This window comes from Pyrgilauda ruficollis, unplaced genomic scaffold (assembly GCF_017590135.1).
Source record: "Pyrgilauda ruficollis isolate IOZ18807 unplaced genomic scaffold, ASM1759013v1 scaffold25, whole genome shotgun sequence".
NCBI lineage: Eukaryota > Metazoa > Chordata > Aves > Passeriformes > Passeridae > Pyrgilauda > Pyrgilauda ruficollis.
The window spans coordinates 6234722-6258378 of NW_024523822.1; the positions used below are offsets into that span (position 1 = coordinate 6234722).

At 34.3% G+C, this 23657-nt stretch overlaps 1 protein-coding gene across 3 annotated transcripts in view; it reads left to right on the forward strand.

Annotated features, from left to right (window-relative positions):
* ARL15 (ADP ribosylation factor like GTPase 15) overlaps positions 1-23657 on the forward strand; it is a 221964-nt gene that overhangs the window by 95555 nt on the left and 102752 nt on the right. The gene's annotated exons all lie outside the window — the stretch shown is intronic.

The window sequence follows — 23657 nt, forward strand, 5'->3', positions numbered from 1 at the left end:
TACATTTGAGGAAATGCTGAAAATTACTTCTGAAATTGTAGTAAGAAGTTGAAATTGGGTTGTGTCATTCTGTTCATAAATGTCATTTAAAGGACTCCTCCTCTTAAAGATTATATGAGAAATCTGTTTGTTCTGTGAGTGTGGCAGAGTGAAAACTGTTTCAGCACCTTACTGTGTTTCTGCTTTGTATTTGAACTGATTCTTTCTTAGATTTTTCTTTTTCTGAAATATGAAGTTTTAGACTTTCAGCTCCAAAAAAACTGATCTGTAGAATAGCTGCTCTTAGTAAGTATAGTTGAACATACAGCCTTTGTTTCTTTACTGCTACGTATGTCTCCCTTCTGAGTCAAAAGAAATGAAGCTTATTATATGTTAGGAAATGGTGTAAATGTGAGTGGAGTACAGCAGTGTTTTTAAGAAGAGATTGTGACAGCTTTGTAAACTATACTGTAAAATATTTTTTAGAATTGTTGGTCCTTTTCTCTGAAAATTCATTCTTAGGAAAAAGGAAAAAAACAGAATTTGGATTGAAAATATGAAGTTACATAAAAAAGTAAACAAAAGTTATGCAGGGATAGAACCTACAAGTTCTAGGTCTTTTTCACAGAAAAAACAGACTTAGGAAAAAGTAATGAATACTTAAAGGAAATGTAACATGGATTTTGATATGTAAGTTTAGTAATGGACTAGTTCATTATACAGCATAAAAGCAAATTTGGCCTAGTTTATTATACAGCATAAAAGCAAAAACCTCCCACTTAAAAATGAAAATATCCTGAAACAAAACTGATTGGATTTTATCATCCAAATATAATCTATATGCCTTGGCTCTAACTTTTTCATATAGCAATACAGATCACATTTTTCGTCATCAAAAGGGCTGTTTCTTGTATAATTTAAGTATTTCTAATTTTACTACATTTTTCATTTTTAAAGTGGCCAAATTTGGTACAATATTAAGTGAAGTTTTTATAGCAAATAAAATTTAAGAAATATTCTTTGCCCAATTTCATATTAATAATGAATGCAATGCCAGTTGGTTTGCTTTACAGCAAATTATATTTGTAGCTCTCTTATTTTTCAGGTGGGCCCACGTGGGTGGACTTTTGGGCCTGAACTGAATTTTTTGTGTATTTCGAGTTAACGTTTCTTTTCTTTTATTGGCAGTACTCTCATTTTCACTTCATTCTTACAATAGCATTTAAATGGGTTTCTACTGCATGCTCTAAAAAAAACCCAAACATACGGTTTATTATGTTAGCAGACAAGTCTTGATTGCTAATGTATGAGTACAACAGAATGTGTGCAGAATACAACAGTTTTCTTAAGTGTGCACAGTACATGCATATTCTCAGGGAAAAACACACATTGTATCAAGAGCTCAGTGATTTTGAAGTTCTTTAATTAAGAGTAGTGGAAAGTGAAATTAAAAGAAAAAGAAAAAAAGGAGAAAAAAGAGAGAGAGAAATGTCACAAAGTTGTTACATTGTCCCTGAAAAAACAATGATCTGTGTTTCCTGTGTATACAAAGTAGAAGCCTTCAGTAATTTTTACCAATGTTGAAATGGTAATTTCTTGCTTTCCTAAAGGCTTTGTTGTGCTATTTTCCTCATTATTGAGATGTGGAATAGAAGTAAAATGATGAATTGCAAGACCATTGCTCACATAAAACCAGCATATTAAAGTATGTAACAAATGTAATATGTTGAGCATTGAGAGTTTTATTAGAAATTTTTGCAGAACTAAGTCCATTAATTATGGGTATTTTCTTGATTTTTTTCATGTGTTAGAAGACAGATGAATCAGTTGAAATTTAAAAATGTGTATGCATTTTTTTAGGCAACAAATTGCCTTTCTTTAATGGATATGAAAGGACTCCTTGGAGTATAATTAAGGAAAATGTCTGAGTTGAGTGGTGCATAATAGGAAATGTAGAAAAATATTTATCTACAACAAAAATTCTTCACAAAACTGTGCAAGTGCCAAGCAGTTTCTGCAACAGATGTTAGTTATATTTTTTGTTGGGAAGTGCAGTTACTTCAGTTTTTCACAATGTTGTACTTATTAAATGTGGTTTTTTGGGTAGAAATGATACTGTAGAATCTACGTGCTGTGAGTAATAAGCAATGTAATGAATAGTTCAGTTCACAGCTATAATAGATACTTGCAAAAATGTCCAAATAACTTATTTAATTTATGAAATGTAATTTAACCTAATCCATTTTGCAGAATATTGTTCATATTACTGAAGTGATCAGGGAAAATTACAGGAGAAGTCAAGCTGAAATACTGATCAATAAATGTAATCCTTTTTTTCCCTGAATTCTGTTGCTGGTTAGCTGTTTTCTAGTTAAATTTTGATTTTTAAATGAACTTAAGAAAGTAAACTTGGCATGGCATTTCATTTCAGAAACTATAAATAAAGATGTCCCTCATATTTCTCTTATGTAGACTTCTATGGTGGTTATTCTGTCTTCCCATGTCAAAGATATTTGTAAGTTGTTTTCTTTTTCCTGTGACAATAGCACTTATTTAGATGTATTTAAATATCTGCTAAGTGATTTCTACTGAGCCATGCTGAAATAAAGACTGCATATATTAACCAGGCTGTAAAACTGATGCAATTGTTTTTGTTTCAATAGGTTTGCTCCAGAATAATTTTATTTTAGATTAAAATTACGGTAACAAAGAATTAATCATATATAAGTCAGTTCTGACTGTAGTTTTAGAAAACTTATGAAACAGCAAATAAAAAATTTTACAAATGAAAAATAAATTTATTTACTCAGCATATGAGGGGAGGTGGTGGCATATCAGTTTGGCTATCGCTTCCAAAATACAGGCTGCAGTTCCAAAACAGTTTATCTAATTATATGTTTTTTTAAATAAGTATCTTCCTGACAGAATGTGCTTTTACTTTTCCACAAAAAAGTACTTTTGATTGTCGAAACTGGTTTTGATTAGTCATATTTCTCTTACAGGCTTAAAATATTGCAGGAGAGTAGTGGTGATAAAAGTGCTTCAAATTGCTTTAAAAGGGAACAGGAATTACTGTGATTATCAACTTTTTAATTTTTATTTTGTAATGTCTACTACTTTGTGTATGAGTATCAGAAGCTGAATATTGCAGTGTATTCTTGTGAGTTGAACCAGTTTGCAGTTTTCTCCCGGGTCACAGCAATATTTAGGAGCTGCATGTATTGGAAGTTGTCCACAGCCACTATATTTTAGGAGCAGGCTATTCTGGATACTTGTCTGAATCTGTTTAGGACTCCTGGAAGCCACATAGGACTGACCAAAGGAGGAACCAAACTGAACTAATTTTTCCAAACTTGATGAAGCAAGTTCTTGTTTGGCAGTGTGTTGACTTTGTGATGTTTCTATTTTTATATTTAAGGCTCTTAAGATTGTAGGTGCATTAGATGATCAGTGTAGATCCACTCCATTTGAACTATTCTATTCTAACACCATATATGTGAAGACATTCAAACAGTATAACCTGTTGGTGGGTTTTTATTCAGTTATCCAAAAATTCAGGCAAATAATAAATTTCTTTCGTGTACTTAAATTGGTGACCACTAGTAACAGGAGAAATCACTGAAGACCTGTTCTAAATTCCCTGTTTTTTAAAAAAGCTAGAACTTTTTAATGTAGATTTACTAGTTAACAGTAAATTAACTTATTCTCAGTCTATTTTAAGATTATGCCATTGTTTTAAATGTAGTTGTTGGGAAAAGAATAATATGGAAAGGTTATGTTGATCACAAGTGCTGTTTTTTTTTTCCTTGCATACAAGACCTTACTTTGACTTGATGGGGGTGTGAAACTCCATAGGAGAGTAATTTTTACTGTCCTTTTTTTCTTTGATAGATCAAGATTTTTAAAAAACTTTTAAGTGCAAACAATATTTTCAAAAGTGAGTGTGAAAGGTTCGTTGCTTGTTTTCAGAGATTGTGATGTATTTATCTTTTCGAGATTATATGGATTTTGAATCACTGACAGTATTTAATTAGGTTTTCTGTTAGCAGAATAGTGGAAGGTGACTCTCTTAATGAAAAAAGCCATCTTAGGGCTGTGAGGGCTGTTATCTATTACTCTGCCTGTTTCTTCTCTGTTGTTTATGTCTAGAAATAATTTTGTAGATAAACAGTGTCTTCTTGAAGCCTTAAAGCTGAATAACCCTTCCAGGAAAATGCTCAGGTTTGCCAGCATCTGTGCAGGCTCGTATTGGCGATGGGGATATGGAGCATGCTGCAAATTGGGCTTTCTGGGCCTGTCAATGGTCTAAGTTGGCTGCTTAGTATGACAGGCTCAATTCCAGGATGTAATCATTTCTTTATATTCCAATGTCTTTGTACTGTTTTTCCATAATTCATGCTGTTTGTGGTTTCTGCTAGTTAGGGGAAAATGGTTTCTCTTTGGAAACCCTTTCAGTGTATGAGTAATGCATGTCATTACTAGCAATCTGAAAAACTGCATTGGACAGTGACTAGTAAAGAGGTTTAGCTTCAGAGAGTATGTAGTATCTTAGCTCACAGATTTGGGCAAATGTTTTCTGCAGGAGCAGGTACTGCAAAAACTTAGCCTACAACTAAGAGTGAAAATGAAAGTTTTCTCCGCAGTCTGTCCCATCCTCACCCTGGTCAAGCTTCTCAAATCTGAGTTTTCAAAGACCAGATGTTGCAAATCTGTGTGCTTTGTGACAGGGACATCCAGAGCAAAGTTAAATCGGGGACAGATTTTTGGTTCGTCAAGGAACTATTTCAGAGATGATTTATCTTCAGGTTACTGCAGTAAATAGCCAAAATATAGATTCCTACCCTGTTTTTGAGATCATAGTGACCTTAGTGACCTTAATATTTGCAATCCCTTCACTGCAAATGCTTCTTTTCGTCCAAGGTGTATCCCCTGATATTTGAAGATTGTTTTGGAGCTGGACTCTGCTATTTTGAGTATTGGCTGCTTCCTTCACAACTGTGGCCTTTGAGGGAACAGAAGAGTTATTTGTCAGACTTCAGTTATGAACACATTTGCAGAAGAGCAGAATATTATTAAACTAGTGTTTAGACAATACTAGTTTTGCCCTGTTTAGAACAACAAAAAAGTAACTCCTATTTGCATTTCTCATATGAACTTCCATTCTGATTACAAATTTCTTCATACCTATTAGGAAAATGATTTAGACATAAAAGGATCCTATGATAAAAATAATATATAAAAAATGCAATCTAAAAAGATAACCAATTTAAATAAATGATCCATATCCTAGCTAAATGTGAACAGCAAGGAATTTCATACAGTTGCAAGACCGAATCCAAACAGTAACCCCACATTTTCCTTGCATGAGTTTGTGTTTCAATCATGTTTTAAAATAAACAAAGCCATAACAGATGCAATTGTCAATGTATTCATTAGATAAAAAGATAAATTGGTATAGTTGATCATGTTTTGGTGAATAATATCACTTAGTAAAGCTTAATATTGCTGTCCCAGTGTATGTGGGACAAAGAAACAAAAACTTAACAAAGAAAAGTATCTCTCTGAATGGTAAATTCCTAATTGTGCTCTTGACAAATACGTAAGTCTGCAAGGAAATAAGTTCAAAGGCTGCCCATAGAAATTCTAATTTTGAATGGTGTTCCTGAAGATACCAAAAAATTGCTCGAGCACACCTGAAGATATGCACATATTACATAATGTACAAGAAGATAAAGAGTAGGAGTAGCTAAGACTACTAAGACAGAAGTCCTGCCCACATACACCCATTTCACAACATGAAACTGTATTTAGAGAAATAAATCTCTTGAATGGCCCTTTGGAGCAAATGGTGCCAGGTACATGTCCGCAAAAAAAAGCAGCTGCATGTCTTGGAGTAGATTTTGAAGAGTTTTGCTGTATATAGTTTTGAACATCAGACATGGGTTTTGCAGTACTATTTGGGTCTTCAAATGGTTGTTTTACATGTATATAGATGGTGTGTACTTTGAGTATTTATGTCATGAGCAGTTTGCTTGCTGGTCTCTTTGTCTCCCCCATCTTTCAGGTATGACATTCTGTTTGTATGACCATGTGATGACCTGGTTTGGACCTAAAAATTACTTAACTACTATCCTTCCTCAAGGTCTTTTGAGAAGACAATTGGATAGTTGGTGTACAGGCACAAACAAGAGGTGGGAGGAAGGTGTAAAACTAGAACTGGCGTGGAAAGTTGGAGGTGTGGACCTCTAAAATCCAGTTAGAGTTGGACCCTTCTGCCTACCACGCTACTTCTCACACTTTTTTGGCTTATCCCCCTAAACCATAGTGAACCATAGTAAAGGAAGATTATACAGGAAATACGGGAAAATAATTTTTCCTTCTTACTTAAAAATGAATGTTCTAGAGTAGGTATGCAATTACTTTTACTGGACTTGAGAGAGAGATATGAAAGAAGCATATATTTTCACTATGTTTTGAAAACTTAGTGTCTTTGTTGACTTCCAAGCAAAGAAAGAAGATGGAAAATGTCATTCAAAGAGAAGGAGTTGGATGCACTTGCAGAACTAAAAACAAAGACTGTAAAGATAGAGCATAGTCTCTAAAAATAAAAAGTAAATTTATGAGAGAAAGTTTAAAGTGCTTTCAGATACAAATCTATATGCATAGTTTAGTAAATGTTTTTCGTAAATATTTGTGTACTTAAAAATGCTTATATGGTATTCAGTAAGCACTGTTAGAGGAGAGCACAGCTTTTTACAGTTCTTTCTGAAATCTTTTTTGCTTGGTAAAAATGTGGTGTGCTTTAGTAGAAAATTAAATGAAATCCTGAGGCCTGTTTGATACAAATCTGACCACACAATCATTATGACTCTTTTGAGCCTCTGTGTCTGTGATATTGCTATTCTAGGGAATTCTTGAATGCTCAAAAATTTAATTACTGTTAGTGACATCTTACATGAACAAGAGAAGTCATATTTCTTTCAGAAGTAATCACTATTACAAATGGAAAATAGTGGCTATATAACTACTTTCCAAATATAACTCTACCATTTTAGCAAAAATGGTCTCAGGATCAGTTGAAAAATAATGGAAAAGTATTTAGTAAGGCATTGCATCAAGTTTGTGAAAACTCTTCTATTATAAAAATTATTTAGTCTGTGTTTTTCTTTCAAACACCCATCTTACATGGATATACATGTGTATATGTACTAGAATGAAATCTTGAGTTCCATAATACAAACTGCTGCTTTTTAAAAGATGAGGACTTATTCTTCTATTTTTCATTCTAGTGCTAAAATAAGTGTGCTGATTAAAGGCAAGTTAAATATACTGTGTACCTTGTATTTACCAAGGAGAAGGTAGTTTTCTGTAGTCGAACAACATAATTTATATTTGGTACTCAATATAACAAAGTAAATTTTAAAAGAAATGTTTTTCAAGTTGATTATGATCACATAATCTTCATTCCATTAGAGTAGGTATGCAGTGTATGAATTTAATTTCTGGACACCGTCCATTCTGCAAGAATTACACACTCACACACATGGGAAATCATGATGAACATCTTAATTGGTCATGTCAGGGAAGTTCAACAATAACCACAGCAGGAGAAGATCTATCCATTTTATATCTATGTAAGTATTTCAAGTTGGTTTTTAATTATGTGCCGCAAAAGTAGAAAAAGCTGCATCAATACTATCTACACTGTGACACAGCATAGGTTATTATTGTCTGTAATTACCAACACCCTGAGGACCTTGCTGGAAATATGTGTATGCAGAGTTTCTTAAAACCTGCTTCAAATAGAAGGTGCTCAAAGCTCAGCCTGAGCATGGGAGGCTTTCTGTTCCTTATGAAAATCAACATTTCTGAAGATGCTTGAAGAGAATTCCTCCTGAATATGAGCTGCAGCGTGAGGAAGAACAAACCTGAAAATTGATGTGTCACTGGCCTATCAGAGGCTGGTTCTTTAGATTTTTGAGTGTAGAATTCCTATGAGTGAAAACAAACCATAAATCTCTGGAGATGGAGATGTTGGCATGTATGTGAGAATTCATGAAACAATGATGTTTTCCCAAGTGACAGGATGGGGAAAGGATCATCTTTGCATCAGTGGTCTGGATGTTACTGAAACAATGCTACAATTGTCAAAGGCCAGGAAGGAAACACATACTACTGTAAGGTGAGATTAAATTCTTTCCTATCCATTCTCAGTTTTGAACTCATTTTTTTTTACCCTGGCATTCTTTCAAGCCATTATGCTCCTGGAAAAATCTTGGATGCTCTCTGGGTGTGGTGGAAGACTAAAATCAAAGACTGTTGTGAGCTTGATTGCTAGACAGGACACTGCTGTTTTTGCAAATGGAATGAACCAGAAAAAAGGAGTAACAGGAGAAAGAGAAACGTGCTGCTCTCATGCACCTCTTTCTGTTACCTCCCAAGATTTTACTGGCAGTAAAGCAGAAGAGATGAGTAAAGAGCATTCTGGGGTTCAAACAAAAACTAAGAATGGAATGGAGTTCTGCAAATTCAAAAGTAGTGAAGGGCCCCACAGTTGGTGAGGATGCAGTACTATGAGTTTTTACTTAAAGAAAATTGGAGCCATTGAAGGCTGTCTTCTATAGCAATATAGGCTGAACAGTGTCCATTATTTCCTCAGAAACCACTTCTGTTCAGTGCATAATGACTTCTGGTTCAAAAAGAGAAAACCATTTTCCCATCCACTTCTTGCAGTGATTCAACAGCAGATGCAGACATGCTTCTGAAGAAACATGAGTTATCCACTCCAGCATCTGGGAACAATTGCCTTCACAAGACTAGAAGCAGGGTTTGGAATATAATGACATTATTTTAATGATGATTTGTTGATACTGCAGCATATCATTAGTCATGCTGGAATCTTTATAAGCATAAATGTTTTCTCAAAAAAGTTTAAATGTTTAGAAAATCTATTACAGCAGTCTGACATGAAGCAGTAACTTCTTCTGTTAAAATCTGAACAGGCTTAAGTTTTGAGTTAGTCTAGAAAAGAACTTTTTGAAGGATCATACAAATTAACTAGGTAACATATTAAAAAAGGCAAAGTTAAGCATTTTTTACTTGAAAATTTGTTCATTTATTATTCAGGTTTACACACATCATGCTTATATTTTTTCCTACTGTTTTTAAAAAGAGTATTGACAGTGTATTGAATAATCCATAGCTGTGACTACATATTTCTCAATTTCTTTGCTTTTTCTGATCTTTTCTGTTGTACTGAGTTCAGATTCTGATTGGATGCAAAGTTGCAAGTGTCAGAAAGCCTGTGCTGTATTAATACTGTCTTAAAAGTAAAAACTCACTATTAATGTGTGGGCATCTTTAAAGTTAATGCATGCTGGAGTTCAATTTCAAGTATTAATAGGCATCCATTGCCTATTAACAGATGTGTAAGGCATCTAGAAAACTGATTAAAAAAAACCCGAGAAACAACAAAAAGCCCAACCTGCTTTAGTGAATGAGCTTTGCTTAAAAGACTTTTCATTTCATCCACATGTATCTCCAGAGGTGGATAACTTGGATTACTGCATATATTGTTGTATATTTGTTATAATTGCATTATTTATTTAAAAATAAGTTGTTTCATCAGTCTCTCTGTTAATACAAGCTTATTCTGTAATTTTTTCCAGTATTTTTTCATAATGTATTATCACAGCATTTACAGTCTCATTTTGGTTTTTTATGTTACTCTGGTAATAAATATTAGGAAATAGTTTACTACATTATATGAAACATTTAAGTACTTTAAGGATTTCTTTCCTTTGCTTTCCTATAGCTTTGTTCTGTTGCAGTAATGCTTTTGCAACAGAGCATATATTAACTACAAATCTACTATAGATATTTTGTTCCAATTTGTTTACCTTTGTTCCTTGTTGCTAATTATGCCTTTACTCATGGCTGAGGATAAAGGGAGTAAGCGAGTGAAATTTGAGTCACTCTCTAGGGCAGGAAAAGAAATCTTTTCAGAGCTGTAAGCAAAAAGATGTTCTGCCACCAATATTCCAGGAAACAATCAGGTCCCTTTAGCTGCAACAGCATCTTCATTAGTGGCACAGGGTATGTTTGTTGTTTTAGAAATACATAAATCATTTTGAATAAACAATATTAATGCATGTGATATCTATAGCCTGTGTTTGCACAGACCCTTATTAAACAGTCAGTGCTCTTCATTGAGTAATTTGATGTGTTCCATGAATCAAAATTTATTACTTAAAATTATTACTGTATTTGAAATTTATTTTTTCAGTTTTGACTTTTTTGTTTTTGTGGTTGTTACTAAGAAATTGCCCTATGCACGTAAAAGACAAACAGAGGCCACAGACATGGTGCTGTACATTCTTGAAGTATTGCACGTGCCTGCACATCTGTCATGTAGCAGAAGAGTTCAGACAATGTAGTTTTTGCTTGACTACCTTTTTTGTGGACACGCTATCCGTGTCGTTTCTCATGAAGTTTAGAGTGTATGATTTGTTTAAATTAAAGTCATAATTGAATAAAAATTGATGTTGACTCATTTTGGAATAGCTAAATATTTATGTGATGGAGAGAAAATCTCCTTTATCTTCCATTATTATTTGTCTTGCTAATTTTCTTAAAGTAAGTTTGAGTTTTACTGAAACCTCAATCTTAACACTTTAAAAATACTCTTACTCCTATAAAATCTTCTGAAAAACAAGAAAAAAACATTTTAAAGCTAAAATGGACTTAGTGGACTTAATGTTAAAGTGGAGAAAAAAGCTTAGTATTTTTCTATTCTGATTTATTATACAGAAAGCTGGTTTTTTTTACAAAAAAGGGCCTTTTTTTGCCCTTTTTTTTTTTTTTCTTTTTTTCCCTCCACTATTCTCAGTCTCTTTTGATCATTGATCTGGGTGACCCCACGCTCAGGGGTTTTTTCTTCATTTGACATGGACAGATTTTTGAAGTATAGCTCTCCTTTGGGAACCTCGGGCAGTTCCACTTGACTAACCTGTGATCTAATGAGCAGTAATGCAGGGTTACAGTGACCATTTTGTTTGCTTTGAGGGAGGATGGCTAGACAGAGAGTGGGAGAGAGGCGGTGTCTGCTGAGAAAAAAGATGCAGGGTGATCGAACAGTGTGAAAAAGACTTGTTAGCCCACATTAGTGTGCCTGATTTACTTCACAACAGGTCAGGAAAGGCCAAAGGCAGGGTTGTCATTAAATTGCAAAGTTGAAAATCCCAGTATTCAAAAGCATTCAAATTTCTGAAAGTTGTAAATTAGAAAGTTTGTGGTTCATGTTGAATTTGGCAGAAAGATATACAGAAGTACCAGCTTCTATAAAACATGAATGGTACATTATAAAATCATGCTGTAAATAAAAAGAAAACCAGCTTTTTAAAGTACTTTCATGGTTGACTGTTTTACAATGAGACTGGGTGCGAAAGAAAGGCCAAACACTAACAAGGTCGTTGCACTTTCTTTATGAGCCCTGGGGACCCCTTAATTATGTGCCCGTGCTGCTTATTTTGAGATCTGTAGAGTGTATGTGTACACGTGTTTGTATAATATATAATTTTTATTTGTATTTATTAAATCCATACACATATGTATATACACATATGAATATGTATGTAAAAATAAGATTTTAGCGCTACTTGCCCAGGAATGTAGATTTTGAATCTTCTGTATCATGTTATGATACTTTTTTGCCCTCATATCCTTGATTGTTTCTCTTGGAGTATCGTCATGCCTTTGGTCTTGAAATAGGTATAGATTTATCTTAAACTTACATTTACAAATGCAGACACACACAAAAATTATCTTTATGTACTAAAAAGTTATTTTTCTAATAGTAAAGCTTGCTTCAGAACACTTGAATTATAATTGCAATTACAATTGACAGCCTTCTGCTTTGCAATTGCAAAAATGAAAAGTTGAAGCTGCCTATTCCTGAAATTACATTTACTCTTCTATTTCATTCACTTACTTGTCAGTAGCCTGAATCTCCATGAGTTGAAGAGTACAAGCAGTTGCATTGATAGCCTTTAACTCATAGCAAACTCTTGTCATTGCTATTTCTGATCTGGCTGGCTTTAGTGAAAATTGAAGTGCAGCCTTTTAGCTATATTATCATTGTGCATTGTAGCAGTAGGTAATAAAACAAATGGGTGGTCTTAGGGGTAAGCTACTTTTTTCTGCTACCAGAAGTTTCACTAATTGATTCTTACTTGTGTTGGCTCTCAAAAGTCAGGTATTCACTATTGCCATTCAACTGTGTTAACTTTTAGATTGTACTGCATAGACAGATGTGATTGTCTTGATCCTTGTGTATTTTTGCAATTAGAAATACATAAAATTAAATGGCTGAGAAGAGCTGACCCATAACCAAGACTGTATTTCTTACCTGACTTCAGGGGACTGTGCTCCCACTGATAATTCAAATAATTTCATTGACATTTAATGGAGTATCTCTTCTTGGTTGAAGGGAAGAGAAGACAACAGGATGTCAGGCTTCATGTTCACATTGAACATTAACTTTTGGTTTTAACTTGTATTGGATTATGTATTAATATGTGGTGCCAGATTATTTTTGGTTTATCTTGGTCATCTTTTGTTTACACTGCATATAAGGTATAGTTTTACCTCCTGATAACCTGAGGTTTAACTGACAGTTGAATGTGGGTAAGAAAGTACATTTTTTATATTCAGTGCTGCATTTCTCAACTAATTTCACAGTATGTCATTCCTGTTTTTAACACATTGTAAAATTCACTTATTATTAGAATTTAAAATAGGATTAGTGTATTTTGAAACAGCATGATGTTCAAAGTGACTTGCTTGTTACTACACCCAAACACTAGTCTCAAAAAAAAAATTTGCTATGATATGTATGCTTCCATTTTCTCAATTATTGTAACTGATATGTAGTTCCAGCAGCTTGGTGGAGATTCTAGGAAATTCTGCATTGAGCTAGCTTTCTCTGTATTTTTAGGTCATGTTAGTCAATGGAAACTTATTAGGGCATAAAATGATGGGGAAATGTTTAACAAATCAGAATACTGAATCAAGGCACATTTAAGCCTTACTAGTGTTCTCTTTCCATTTACTTTCTCCATTCCCTAAATAATGTTGTCTGTGCAGTCTCTATGCACTCTTTATTAGCTCTTCTATTTGATTTAATTATTCAGTTACTCAGTGTGTCTGAATTAAGTCATCTCCGCCAATCTGCTTATTACAAAGCATTTGGTCAGTGAGAAGAGACTAATGTCATCTTGCTAGACTAATTTTTGTGGATGTGTGTTTAGAAATCAAGACACTGGAGCAGTATTTCAAAATTGATTTATAAAAAAAAAGTCACTTCAAGAGTATATTTTTGATACTGCCAGTCACAGACTCTGGAAGAGTAAATATTACTTACTCATCTGAAGAAAAGAGAAATTGTCATATGTTCTTCTTAGCTTTCCTTAAGATGTGAATAGCTTTAGCAGGTTGGTGCTTTGAAAACCACAAAAAGTCTTCTGCAACGTAAATTGTTTTCACATAAACTTGCCAGGTATTATATGAAACAATTAAGCTCTTTTTTGATGGTAATATTGTTGCTTGCTTCAGGAAGACAGCTGACAAAAGAAGAGGGGATACAGCCAAATGTAGGCTTGTAGAATTTTTTTTTCTCCCAGTTCATAGTTGCATTTTTAGAAAGCATTTCTTTTAAGACAGAGATTTTAACTTTTGATAAAGGTGTTAGAATGCTACATGCAAAGTTTTTCTTTTTTATCTGGATGTCATGATTTAAAACCTCCAGCAAAACATTCCTGTAGGTTCACTTCCCATGATCTCTCCACTCTATAGTGTGAAGTAGTTATGATTTAATCCACATCATGAATAAGGTGCAAACACAAAGTTTAGTGAAACAAAAGAAGCAAAATATAAAAGTAGTTGCAGGTGCTCATTTTCCAAAGAGAATGGGTGTGACTTTTTACATTTTCCTGAGGCCATTATTTGCATCTCAGCGCTTTATTTGAGAAGTATAACTCTCAAACTCTTCTAAACTGGGAATGCAGTAGCTAATATGTTGTATAAAAGTGAAGTGTTATGTTCTGCCAATGGACTCTGACAATTCAGTTTTTAGTACCTGTAAAATGGGCTTAAAATGTTCTCCAGATGTATTTGGCTACCTCTCCTTTTGGAAATCATTCCTTCTGTGCAATAGGAAAAAAATTTGCTTAACTAAGAAAACAAATTCAATAATGCCACCCTTTCCCTGCATAAGTAAGAAGGTGGGGGTGGTAGTACTATGTCTGGGAAAGGAAGCAAAAATGCATGCTTGGATATCCATTGCTGGCTGTTGTAGGGAGTGTGCTTGCCAGCAGTTTCTGGCAAGCTTATTCCTTCCAAAAGCTCTCCAAACTTGCCAGACATTTAAAAAGTCTTTTGCTTGTTAGTCACCTTTCACTTACTTGTAGCATTAGAAGAAATGTTTATTGACTGAAGAACTGCCTGTTTTGAAATCAGGAACATTGAATTAAGTTTTTTGTTTTGTTACATGTTGGTTTGTTGATATTTACTTGGCAGCAGGGTTTAGTTAGGAATATACTTACAGGCTGTTAGTAACCCAACTGGGTCAAAGCTCAAAGGGTCTGCTCTTGTGGGTAGTAAACTCAGGGTTTGGCTGACGTTTTTTGTGCATGTAAAAGGCATCAGATCATCAATCCCTGACCCCTGTGCAGAGGGATGGATGCTGTAGAAGTGGACTGCATTTAAACAAGGGCAAAGCACTTTCTCCACTTTCGGTAGAACCTTGCTGAGAGAAAATTTTAAAATCTCATGTGTCTGGCAGGAGGGCATGTAGGGTCTCTTTGTGTTAGTTTGGTTCAGTTGTGGTCTGGTGTTCAGATCCACTTCTATATAATATTGATCAGGATGTGCATGGGTTTGAATATTCCTAAGGCATTTGAGGACAAAACAAGTACCATATGTGTCTGAACCCTAAAACAGAGACTGTTCAGAGAGAGAGGGGTTGGAGAGAGGAATCAGATGCAATGAAAGACGAGAAACTTGACTATTGTCCTAGGCAGAAGCATGCCAGAGGGGAGACTAGAAATCTAGCTTATTGAATACGAAATATTTTGCAAAACTGCCCTTCTCAGGAAGGGTCAGATTCATAATTGTGGTTCTGTTCCTTCTACTCAGTTTTCTTCTTATAGTTGCAAAATCTGAATTAAAGAGACACCTCAGTTGTAAGTCGTCATACTAGAGATGATTGGAGTTACATCTATGACTACATTGCACCTTCCTTCAGGGTTTTCAGATGGGAGGATGTCTGGGTCTTTCTCATGCATCTTGCTCCCTGCACTTACATGTTTGACTGAAGTAGTTGTGTAGTATTGGAGCATGTCAGTCTTTTAATGTAATTGCTTGTCATCTCTGAGGTACTGAAGCAGACTGCCATTATTTTACAGTAATTTAAGCACTGGTAGATTTATCAGGTACAACCACAAAGCTAATGGCCTTTTAATTATTAGTGATTCCAATGAGAGTTTGTATGTTAAGCAGGAATTAAGAGCTTCATGCAAAAGTTTGGACAAACAAAGGAGAACAAGACTACTAGCACCAACTGGTGCTATCATTCTAATAATTGAATACTTCAAATTTTCTCCATTTCTGACATGGTTGTTATTCAGGCTGCTTCACTGTGCTTTTATATGCGTAGAACCTGATATACACAAATTAAAGAAACGTGGTATCAGTTGTAAGAACTGTGGTCACAGAGAGTCCCACACCACACATATGTTGCTGTTGTGGTCACAGTATTGTTTCCTCTCACTGTAGGAGTAATGAAAATAATTTAAACAATAAACCAGTATGATGGTTTCCTTGTCCTAGCTTTGCAATTATTTCAACTTATGTTTTCTGAAAAGCACAATTTCAAGTATTCTGAGAACCTGTAACGGGTAACTAGGAGTGCTTGAGAATAAGGTGTGTATTGCCAGGGTATTGTGATCAGGCAATGAAAGAAGAGTTTACTTGCCGTGCTCAGGATTATGTGTCAGACAATCACTGCGTTAGTTAGGTAAAATACATGAAATGTTGGAAAAATCTGCCCAAACTTAGGTTATTTTATGCATCTGAAATTTGATTTTGTTTTTTGAATTAAAATTGGATTTAAATTTTGTATTTATATTCAAAATACAGTTTTTAGTGCACTTATATAGCTATATGTTGCTTTATAACCTGCTGGAGAGCAATAGCTGCAAATAAATTGAAAGAGGGAGTGACGTTCTCTGTCACTTCAACATTGTCATTCAAAACCTTTCTTGACACTTTGGAAAAGATTTTGATTTCTTTTATATCAGTTTGTATTCTCTTTTATTGCAATAATTGAAATAAATATAGCACTTTCAAGTTCTGAAATGGCATTCTTGAGTTTCCTGAGACATAGAAAATATAGGGCATCTTCTAATTAGTTATCTGTTGTAAAGAAATTTCTCTGCATCTTTCATTCATTTCTGTATGCGTTAGCATTAGTATTTTCCATGAAGGATGTCTGTCCTAGAAACAGTTGAGTCATCCTCTGAGTTTAATGCTTTTTGAGAACTATGTTGATTTAATATTCTGTATTTGATCATTTTTCTCCTTGTCAATTCAGCTGTGGTATTAGAGAATGCAGAAATAATCCACGGACATTTTGCTAACGTATAAGTCAACGGCCATAATTCTCCTTAACTTAGAGATTTAAAATTTCCTGTTACCATTTAGATTATTTCAGTTGTTTCCATTTATTTTGCTTGACTTTATATTCTTAATAGAGTATTAATTCATCTTGTGTGTAAAAAGAAATTATTTCTATTTGGTAGTATTTCAGAATTCCCCTCTTGGGGCAATTATTCAGACTATTAGCATGAATATACAGAATGTAATTGCTAATAGATAATGACTCTTTAATTTTGATTAATATGCAAAAAATAGTGTCAGCTAGCTTGTTCAGTGAAGTTGTTTGCAAGCTTTGATAAAATTCTGAATTCTTCTATCCATGAAAAGATGGCTGTAAATCTGAATCCCAGGTCTCTTCTGTGGAACTTAAATGTTTCTTTATCAGTTACTTAGTTCTTAATTTAGACCAATGATGCATTTCAGAAGGGAATGCAAGTTTTGTTAAAAGACTGCTATAAAGTATTACTACTTGAAATTTGTGGCAACCTTGTACCTATTAAAGGAATTTGCTATTTGAGTGCCACAAAAGACTCACCAAGAAACTGATGTTGTTCTATTGAAATACGGGAAAAAATCTGTCAGAAATCCTGCAAAACACCACAGGATTCCACAAATATAGCATTTTTCAGCTGACTGCACTCTGGACAACTAGCGTCTCTCTACAACAGTGATAGGACTGATCAGGACCATCAGTCTAACAACCTCTATCACAGTTGTCTCTCTTGCATCTTCAGACTTCATTAGATGGATGCTCTGTGCAGTGTTCAGAAATAGTGAAATGTTTTCTTATCTGCAGCTTTTGTTGCTGGGACAGATGTGATTATTCACAGGATGTTTATAACTATCTTACTCAAAACCACTCTGAAAATCTAAATTTCTGCTTATAAGAGAAAAATTGAAATGTGTTCTTGTTGAGCAAGTGTTTACTTCTTGGCTATTGAAAGACTTTCAAAAAGAGTTTGGTTCTGTCACCTTATTATTTAAAACCTCTCTGATTTTAGTTTCAATTTCTAGATATCATAGAATGGCCTAGGGTGGAGGGACCATAAAGATCACCCACTTCCAACCCCTCTGATGTGGATAGAGTGCCAGCCACTAGCCCAGGTTGCTCAGGGCACCATGTAGCCTGGCCTTATCTACCCATTTAGTGGACTACTTGCTGTTCCTGCAAAGGAAGAATTATGGCTATCACCACCATAAGCTTTCTGTTCATGAGCTTTCAGGCACTGAGGAAAATTTCCAAAATTAAACTTTATCATCATAGTTTTCTATGGCAAGCATGTATCAATACAACCCTTCTAATCACTCAATTTTACTTCTTTAAATTTTGTGCTTGGTACTAGATCTTGCAAGATGTTCCTGTACTATGGTACTATATTTTAGGGCCATATCAGCTTTTTTTTGTATTTCATAACACTAGAGAATATTATTTACACATAGTATCCGAAGTTTTGCTTTAGAAGAGCCAATCTATATGTCTCTTGTAGTCTGTTTCTGAGGCTGGCAGGCTATTGTTAGAAAATACAAGAGAGGTTTGGTTTTTTTTTGTTTTGTTTTTTTTTTTTTTTTTTTTCCATGCAGTAGTAAGCTCCTGCTTGTCTTTGCAGACCCGAGGTTTTCATCTTAAGTTTAAGAAGCAAATAACAAGAGAGAAGAGATGAAGAGGAGAAAAGCAAACTATAGGCCTAGAAAATTCCTTTTCTTTCTTTTTTTCCCCCATGAAACTACTTCTGCAGGAAAAAAAATATTGACAGACAGGGTGTGCCAGCTAATGTCACCAAGCATTGAGTGGAAAGAAGAATACTAAAAAGCAGAAAATTAGAGCTGTGCTTGCCTGTTCACCTCCCCAAAAGAATTGAAATTGCCAGCGTTTGGGACTCCTTGTCAGAGGCTGAGATCCTCACCTGTCTGGTGCTCTGCAAATCAGCTCTGGTGACCATCATCCCTCAGAAATGAGTGTCTGAGAGCAATTAGAATTTTACCAAAGAATACTGAAAAAAAAAAATTAAGTACATGTATGTCATGTAGTTTCTGAATTCTTTAAAGATAGAAACAAAGGCCACCACAGAAGCAAATTAAAGCCCCTGGGAGCTGACATGGTTATTGAAAGCTTTAACAGAGCTGCCCTGCCATAGAAACCTGCTTTCCTATTGTCATTCATTTTGGTCTCTGAAAAGAAATTTATGATCAAAGTTTTGTTTGAGCACAATATAACCACTCAGATTAGATTTTGGCAAAGTTAGACAGGGATTTAGATATTTTATTTTAATTTTTTTCCTTTTTTTGGCACTTATCCTCTAGTGAGAAAAATGTTTTGCACTTAAAATGTTTTGCCCTTAAAAAAAAGAATATCTGTTTACAATGTTTTCTTGAATTACATTAGATTTGTGTTTCTTGTTTTATATCTCCTACTATTGTTTCATGATAACTCCAATCTAGAGCATCTTTCATGGGTGATATAAATGAAAATACATAAATGGAATAAAACCTCTGTATACTTAAAATATTTTTATTCTTAAGTTGCTTTTATATATAAAGCTTCCACCTTGAGGATTCTCCAGCAAATGCCCACTGTCCAATTTTTCAGTTGTTATTGACAGAAAGAGGTTTTATTTTTAACAGAATGCCATAATATAATGCTTTCTGAGCATCAGAGCTAGTGATCCATTGTTTTGTTGGATAACTAATAAAGTTTGCTTTAATCTGAGGGGGTCTTTCAAGGGAAGGAAATAAAGGTGAGAATTAACCATAGTAGGAAAAGTCATTACAATCACTAAGATGTATGAAATATAGGTTCATTTCTTTATATTTACTGTTGACTTGCTGCATAAGACTTTGTGGGAATAGGTTATTTCTGTTTTCTGGTTTATGTCCATATAGAAGAGTCTTGTAAGTGCTCTAAATGATAATTACGATATGAAGTTTTGAATATCTTAGAAATTCAAGTACAAGAAGAACGCACATTGATTTCTGTGAAAGAAGAAGTTTCTTCTCCACAAAAAAAAAAAAAAAAAAAAAAAAGCTCTAAAAGATTGTGACAGTGAAATAAGTTATTCATATTGATAAGACGTAGTTTAAAATAAGGTTCAAGAAAAATCTGAATGTATATGTTTCCCTTAACATACAGTCATGCTGGTTGGTATAGGCTAAAATTATGAAGTAGCTTTAGAAATGCTGTCTCATGATGTGATCAAAGCAACAAGCATAGTCAGCTGATTTTAGTCTTCTGTCTTGAATGCCCACGGGAAGGGGGAGTAGGAGTGTTAACTTAGTCCTGCATGTGAGGTTTGTAAAAAGAATGCACTAGAAGCTAAATGACAGATTTAGAAGTCTGCCTTTAAGATTGTGTTGAAAGAAAGAAATCACAATAGAGGTTCCCCCTCTGCTGGTAGAGAGTTCAACATTCAAGGCATTTCAGTGTGTCTAGACACAGGTAAATAGTTGGAGTTTGAATATATGTGTGCAACGAAAGAACCACTGTTATGCAGTATAAACTATTGCCAGTCTGCTAAAAGAATTTTAAAGTGAAATATAGTACAACTGAAGTTACCAAGTTCCATGTCCATTTATTTTAGCTGGCATGTAAGTAATTCATGTCAAGCGCCCAATAGGGAGTGTAAACTATTGTGTTGTCAGTACCTAACCAGTGACTGTTCAGCTTGGTATTTACCCATTTCAGTGCTGTTCAAGATTTTTGTCCTAGTAAACAAACCCTTTTTCACTTATCCTTTTTGAGAGATTTTCAATTTGATTTAATTAATCATCTGCTTAAAATATTACCCTATGCATACTTGTCAGGAGAATTTCTCAACTCCTTCTGTGGTGGGAAGTGCCTGTGCCAAATTTTGCATATTTTCTTTGAGTACTTGTGAAGAAGAGTGAAAATTTTAGAGGTACTGGAGACAAGAGAAATAGATTATGTATGGTGAGAAGCAGGCACTGTTATCCACTAGAATGTGAATTAGCAGCAAAGTACAAGTGAAAAGACAAACAGATATTAATCTAATTTAAAGGGTCTAAGACGTGGGTGAATTCATGCTGCCTAGTGTGTTTGTCCTGAGGCTGGTATGAAAACTGTTGTCTCAGTAACCCCAACAGTGCAGCATCTTTACCACCGGAGTGTCTGCTTATCAGGAAGGCAGATAATTCTGCTGTCTTTTTACTGTTTTTTTCCAGCTACTCTTATGTTTGGCTAGGTGAAAACTCACTCAAAGCTGCAGATTTGGTGTTCAGTAAGGTGATGAATCAGCTAATTCTTTAAAATTTTAAACATTGTAGCTACTTGTTTACCTCTTGTGTGTGTGAAATAAAATGTAAATGGTTACTAGTTATGTAGAAAATATGCCAATGTTTCAGGTTTTGAAATATATAATGAAATTTTTGTATTTTGGTATAACAAATATTAATACAACTTTGAGTAGGTATTTGGAATACATGTTGTGACCTATCTCAAGCAATTTCAATTTCTTGTGAATGTAGTTAAGCCTCTATTACAACTGTAAATCAAAACCTTTATAATTTTCATGTATTCATATATTAATATGAATATAAAAGTTAAATTTATTTTAAGGCTTTGTGTTGTCTCTCCATACATCTAGACAGTGTAAGCAAGACAGAATGAGATTTTATTCCATTCAGAGATGAAAATCATAAGAGGATCATGGATGATGACCATACTATGATCATTGAGCTAATGCGTGGAATTTCTGATACTGAAGAAACAGCATGATCAGGCTAAGGGGTGTTCACCTCCTTTCAAGCAATGAATAGTCTTGAAATTCTTACAACTTGTTTTTGTAGCTTTTTTTACATAAAAAATGATAAACAATGGTAATACTTCTTTCCCTTCTCCCTATGTTTAGTATAAGCTGAATTATTTTAATGTGTAAGAAAGCAACTAGGCTTTTTGCCACAAAATTTCATTTTGATTTTTTAAAGATACTTACAGATTTAGGCCTTTTTGATAATTTTCTCTGTTCTTTTGAGAAAAACTTGGTCTGATTTTTTTTTTTTGATAATTCTTTTTGTATGCAACTGTTGCTTTCTGTAGCAAATGTTAATCCATATCAATTGTACTTTCCTTTTTTGGATACTTATCTTAGATTTGAATTAAGAACAAACATGACTTCTCAACTTTCAGTTTTATGCTTGCCTTTCAGTGTGGTGTAAGTTCTCCCTATTGATAAATCTATTACTTAGTTTGGGCAATATAGTTAGATATGAGTAAATTTACTCATTATTCTTTCACAAAAAATAATTAGTTACTGTACAAACAACATCATAATTGAAACTTTTCAGATAGCTTCATATTATTTCAATTTCTTTGAACTTAGCAAAATTTCATCTAAGTTTTGAGGCTGGGAATTCAGAACTTGATTATATAATCACTTTATATATTAAATACTGATACAAACTGGTGAAGGGTAGAGTTGATTTGAAAATTTGGCTACTCTTGTAAGCATGGTAAGTTAAAAATTTTCCCTGTTTATACAGCCTTTGGCAATTTATGCAATGTGTTTTGTCACCTGTTTTGCTGTCTCGTGAAGAGCTGGAACTTTTATGAAGAAATAGAAAATATAACTTTGAATCCTTGACGTCTTTAAATAAATGCACATATTGATAGTGACAGATTGCTAAACTTGGCGTTAGACACTTAGTTGTGTTTCTTGCCAAAAGTAATCCAGATGTGCATAATTTATCCGCCTGCCATATGTGCACTGACATGTCTTTCTATAATCAACTGTCTGTTGAGTATTGTTAAACAGTTAAATGTTCTTTATCAACTATCTTTTTGAATAATGCTAATAACTCCTTTAAGGAGATAAGAAGCAGCAAGACCATAAAACCAGCTTTCTTAAACTGAAGAAAGCAACTTCGGTTTCTTGATTGTCTAAAAAAGCATGCAGTTTAAGGAAAAACTGTTAGTAAAAGAGGCGTATTTAAAGCCCATCTTAGGTGGTGTTATACAACTAAGGTGCATGCATGTTTTATGTAATCTTGTTATGATGGGACAGGTCTTTGTTGTGACTGTGTAAAGGAAGTTGCTATGGAATAACAACATTAATTAATAAGGATTTTTTTTGTATGAGGTGCTTGTTGAAAGGAGAAAATGAAGTTAACTTGACAAACAGTAACTAAGCATGTCCTGGCATTAAGTTCAGAAAGATTTGTAGGAGGACATTTGTGTCATTTGGAGTATTTCATCATATCGTCGGAAGAAGCAACTCCCATTTTATGGCATGTTTTGCAATGTGTGTTTGTTCTTCATCTGTCTTCAGAAAGTTACTTATTGATTAGTAGAAGTGCATGACCCAAGTGGAAAAATTCCTGTGTGAAAAGAGTTTCTGTCCAATGAGTTTCCTACCCCAAAATTCTGTTTGCCAACAGAGTTCTGTTTGATCAATAGAAATAATCCCCCTTCGTTTCCTATAAGCTTATCCTTTCACCTCATTGACATAATGTTATCAGAATATTAACATGGATAATCTTACATTCATCAATCTCTGAGTCACATCCCAGTGCTCACTTTGGAGGTATATAGGAAGGTATATGGTGGTCATGTAGAGCAAAATTCACAGTGTCTCATGGTTCTGAGTTTTCCCTGAGGAGAAGAGTGTCTGGCACTGTCTGATGTTCCTGTGCATACAGGTAAGTATTTATCCCTACAGTTATATAGATATCTATCTGTTGTACATAGGCCTGTCTTTATAGCTATCTGCTTTGGTTTTTTGAACTCCCCCCCCAGCAGTTGCATAACTTGTGGCATGATTAGCTGCTCTTCTTCATCATCCTGGGAGGTCTCAGTCATGACCTTCCCAACTGCTGATCTCTGTCATTAAGATGAGTATAGGTGTACATAAGCTGTTGAGAGCACCAACTGTGTGATACTTATTTCTTTAAGGTCATCCCCATTTGAGCAGCTCATCTTGGTTTGTACTAGGAAGAAGCAGAATACCTGCATAATA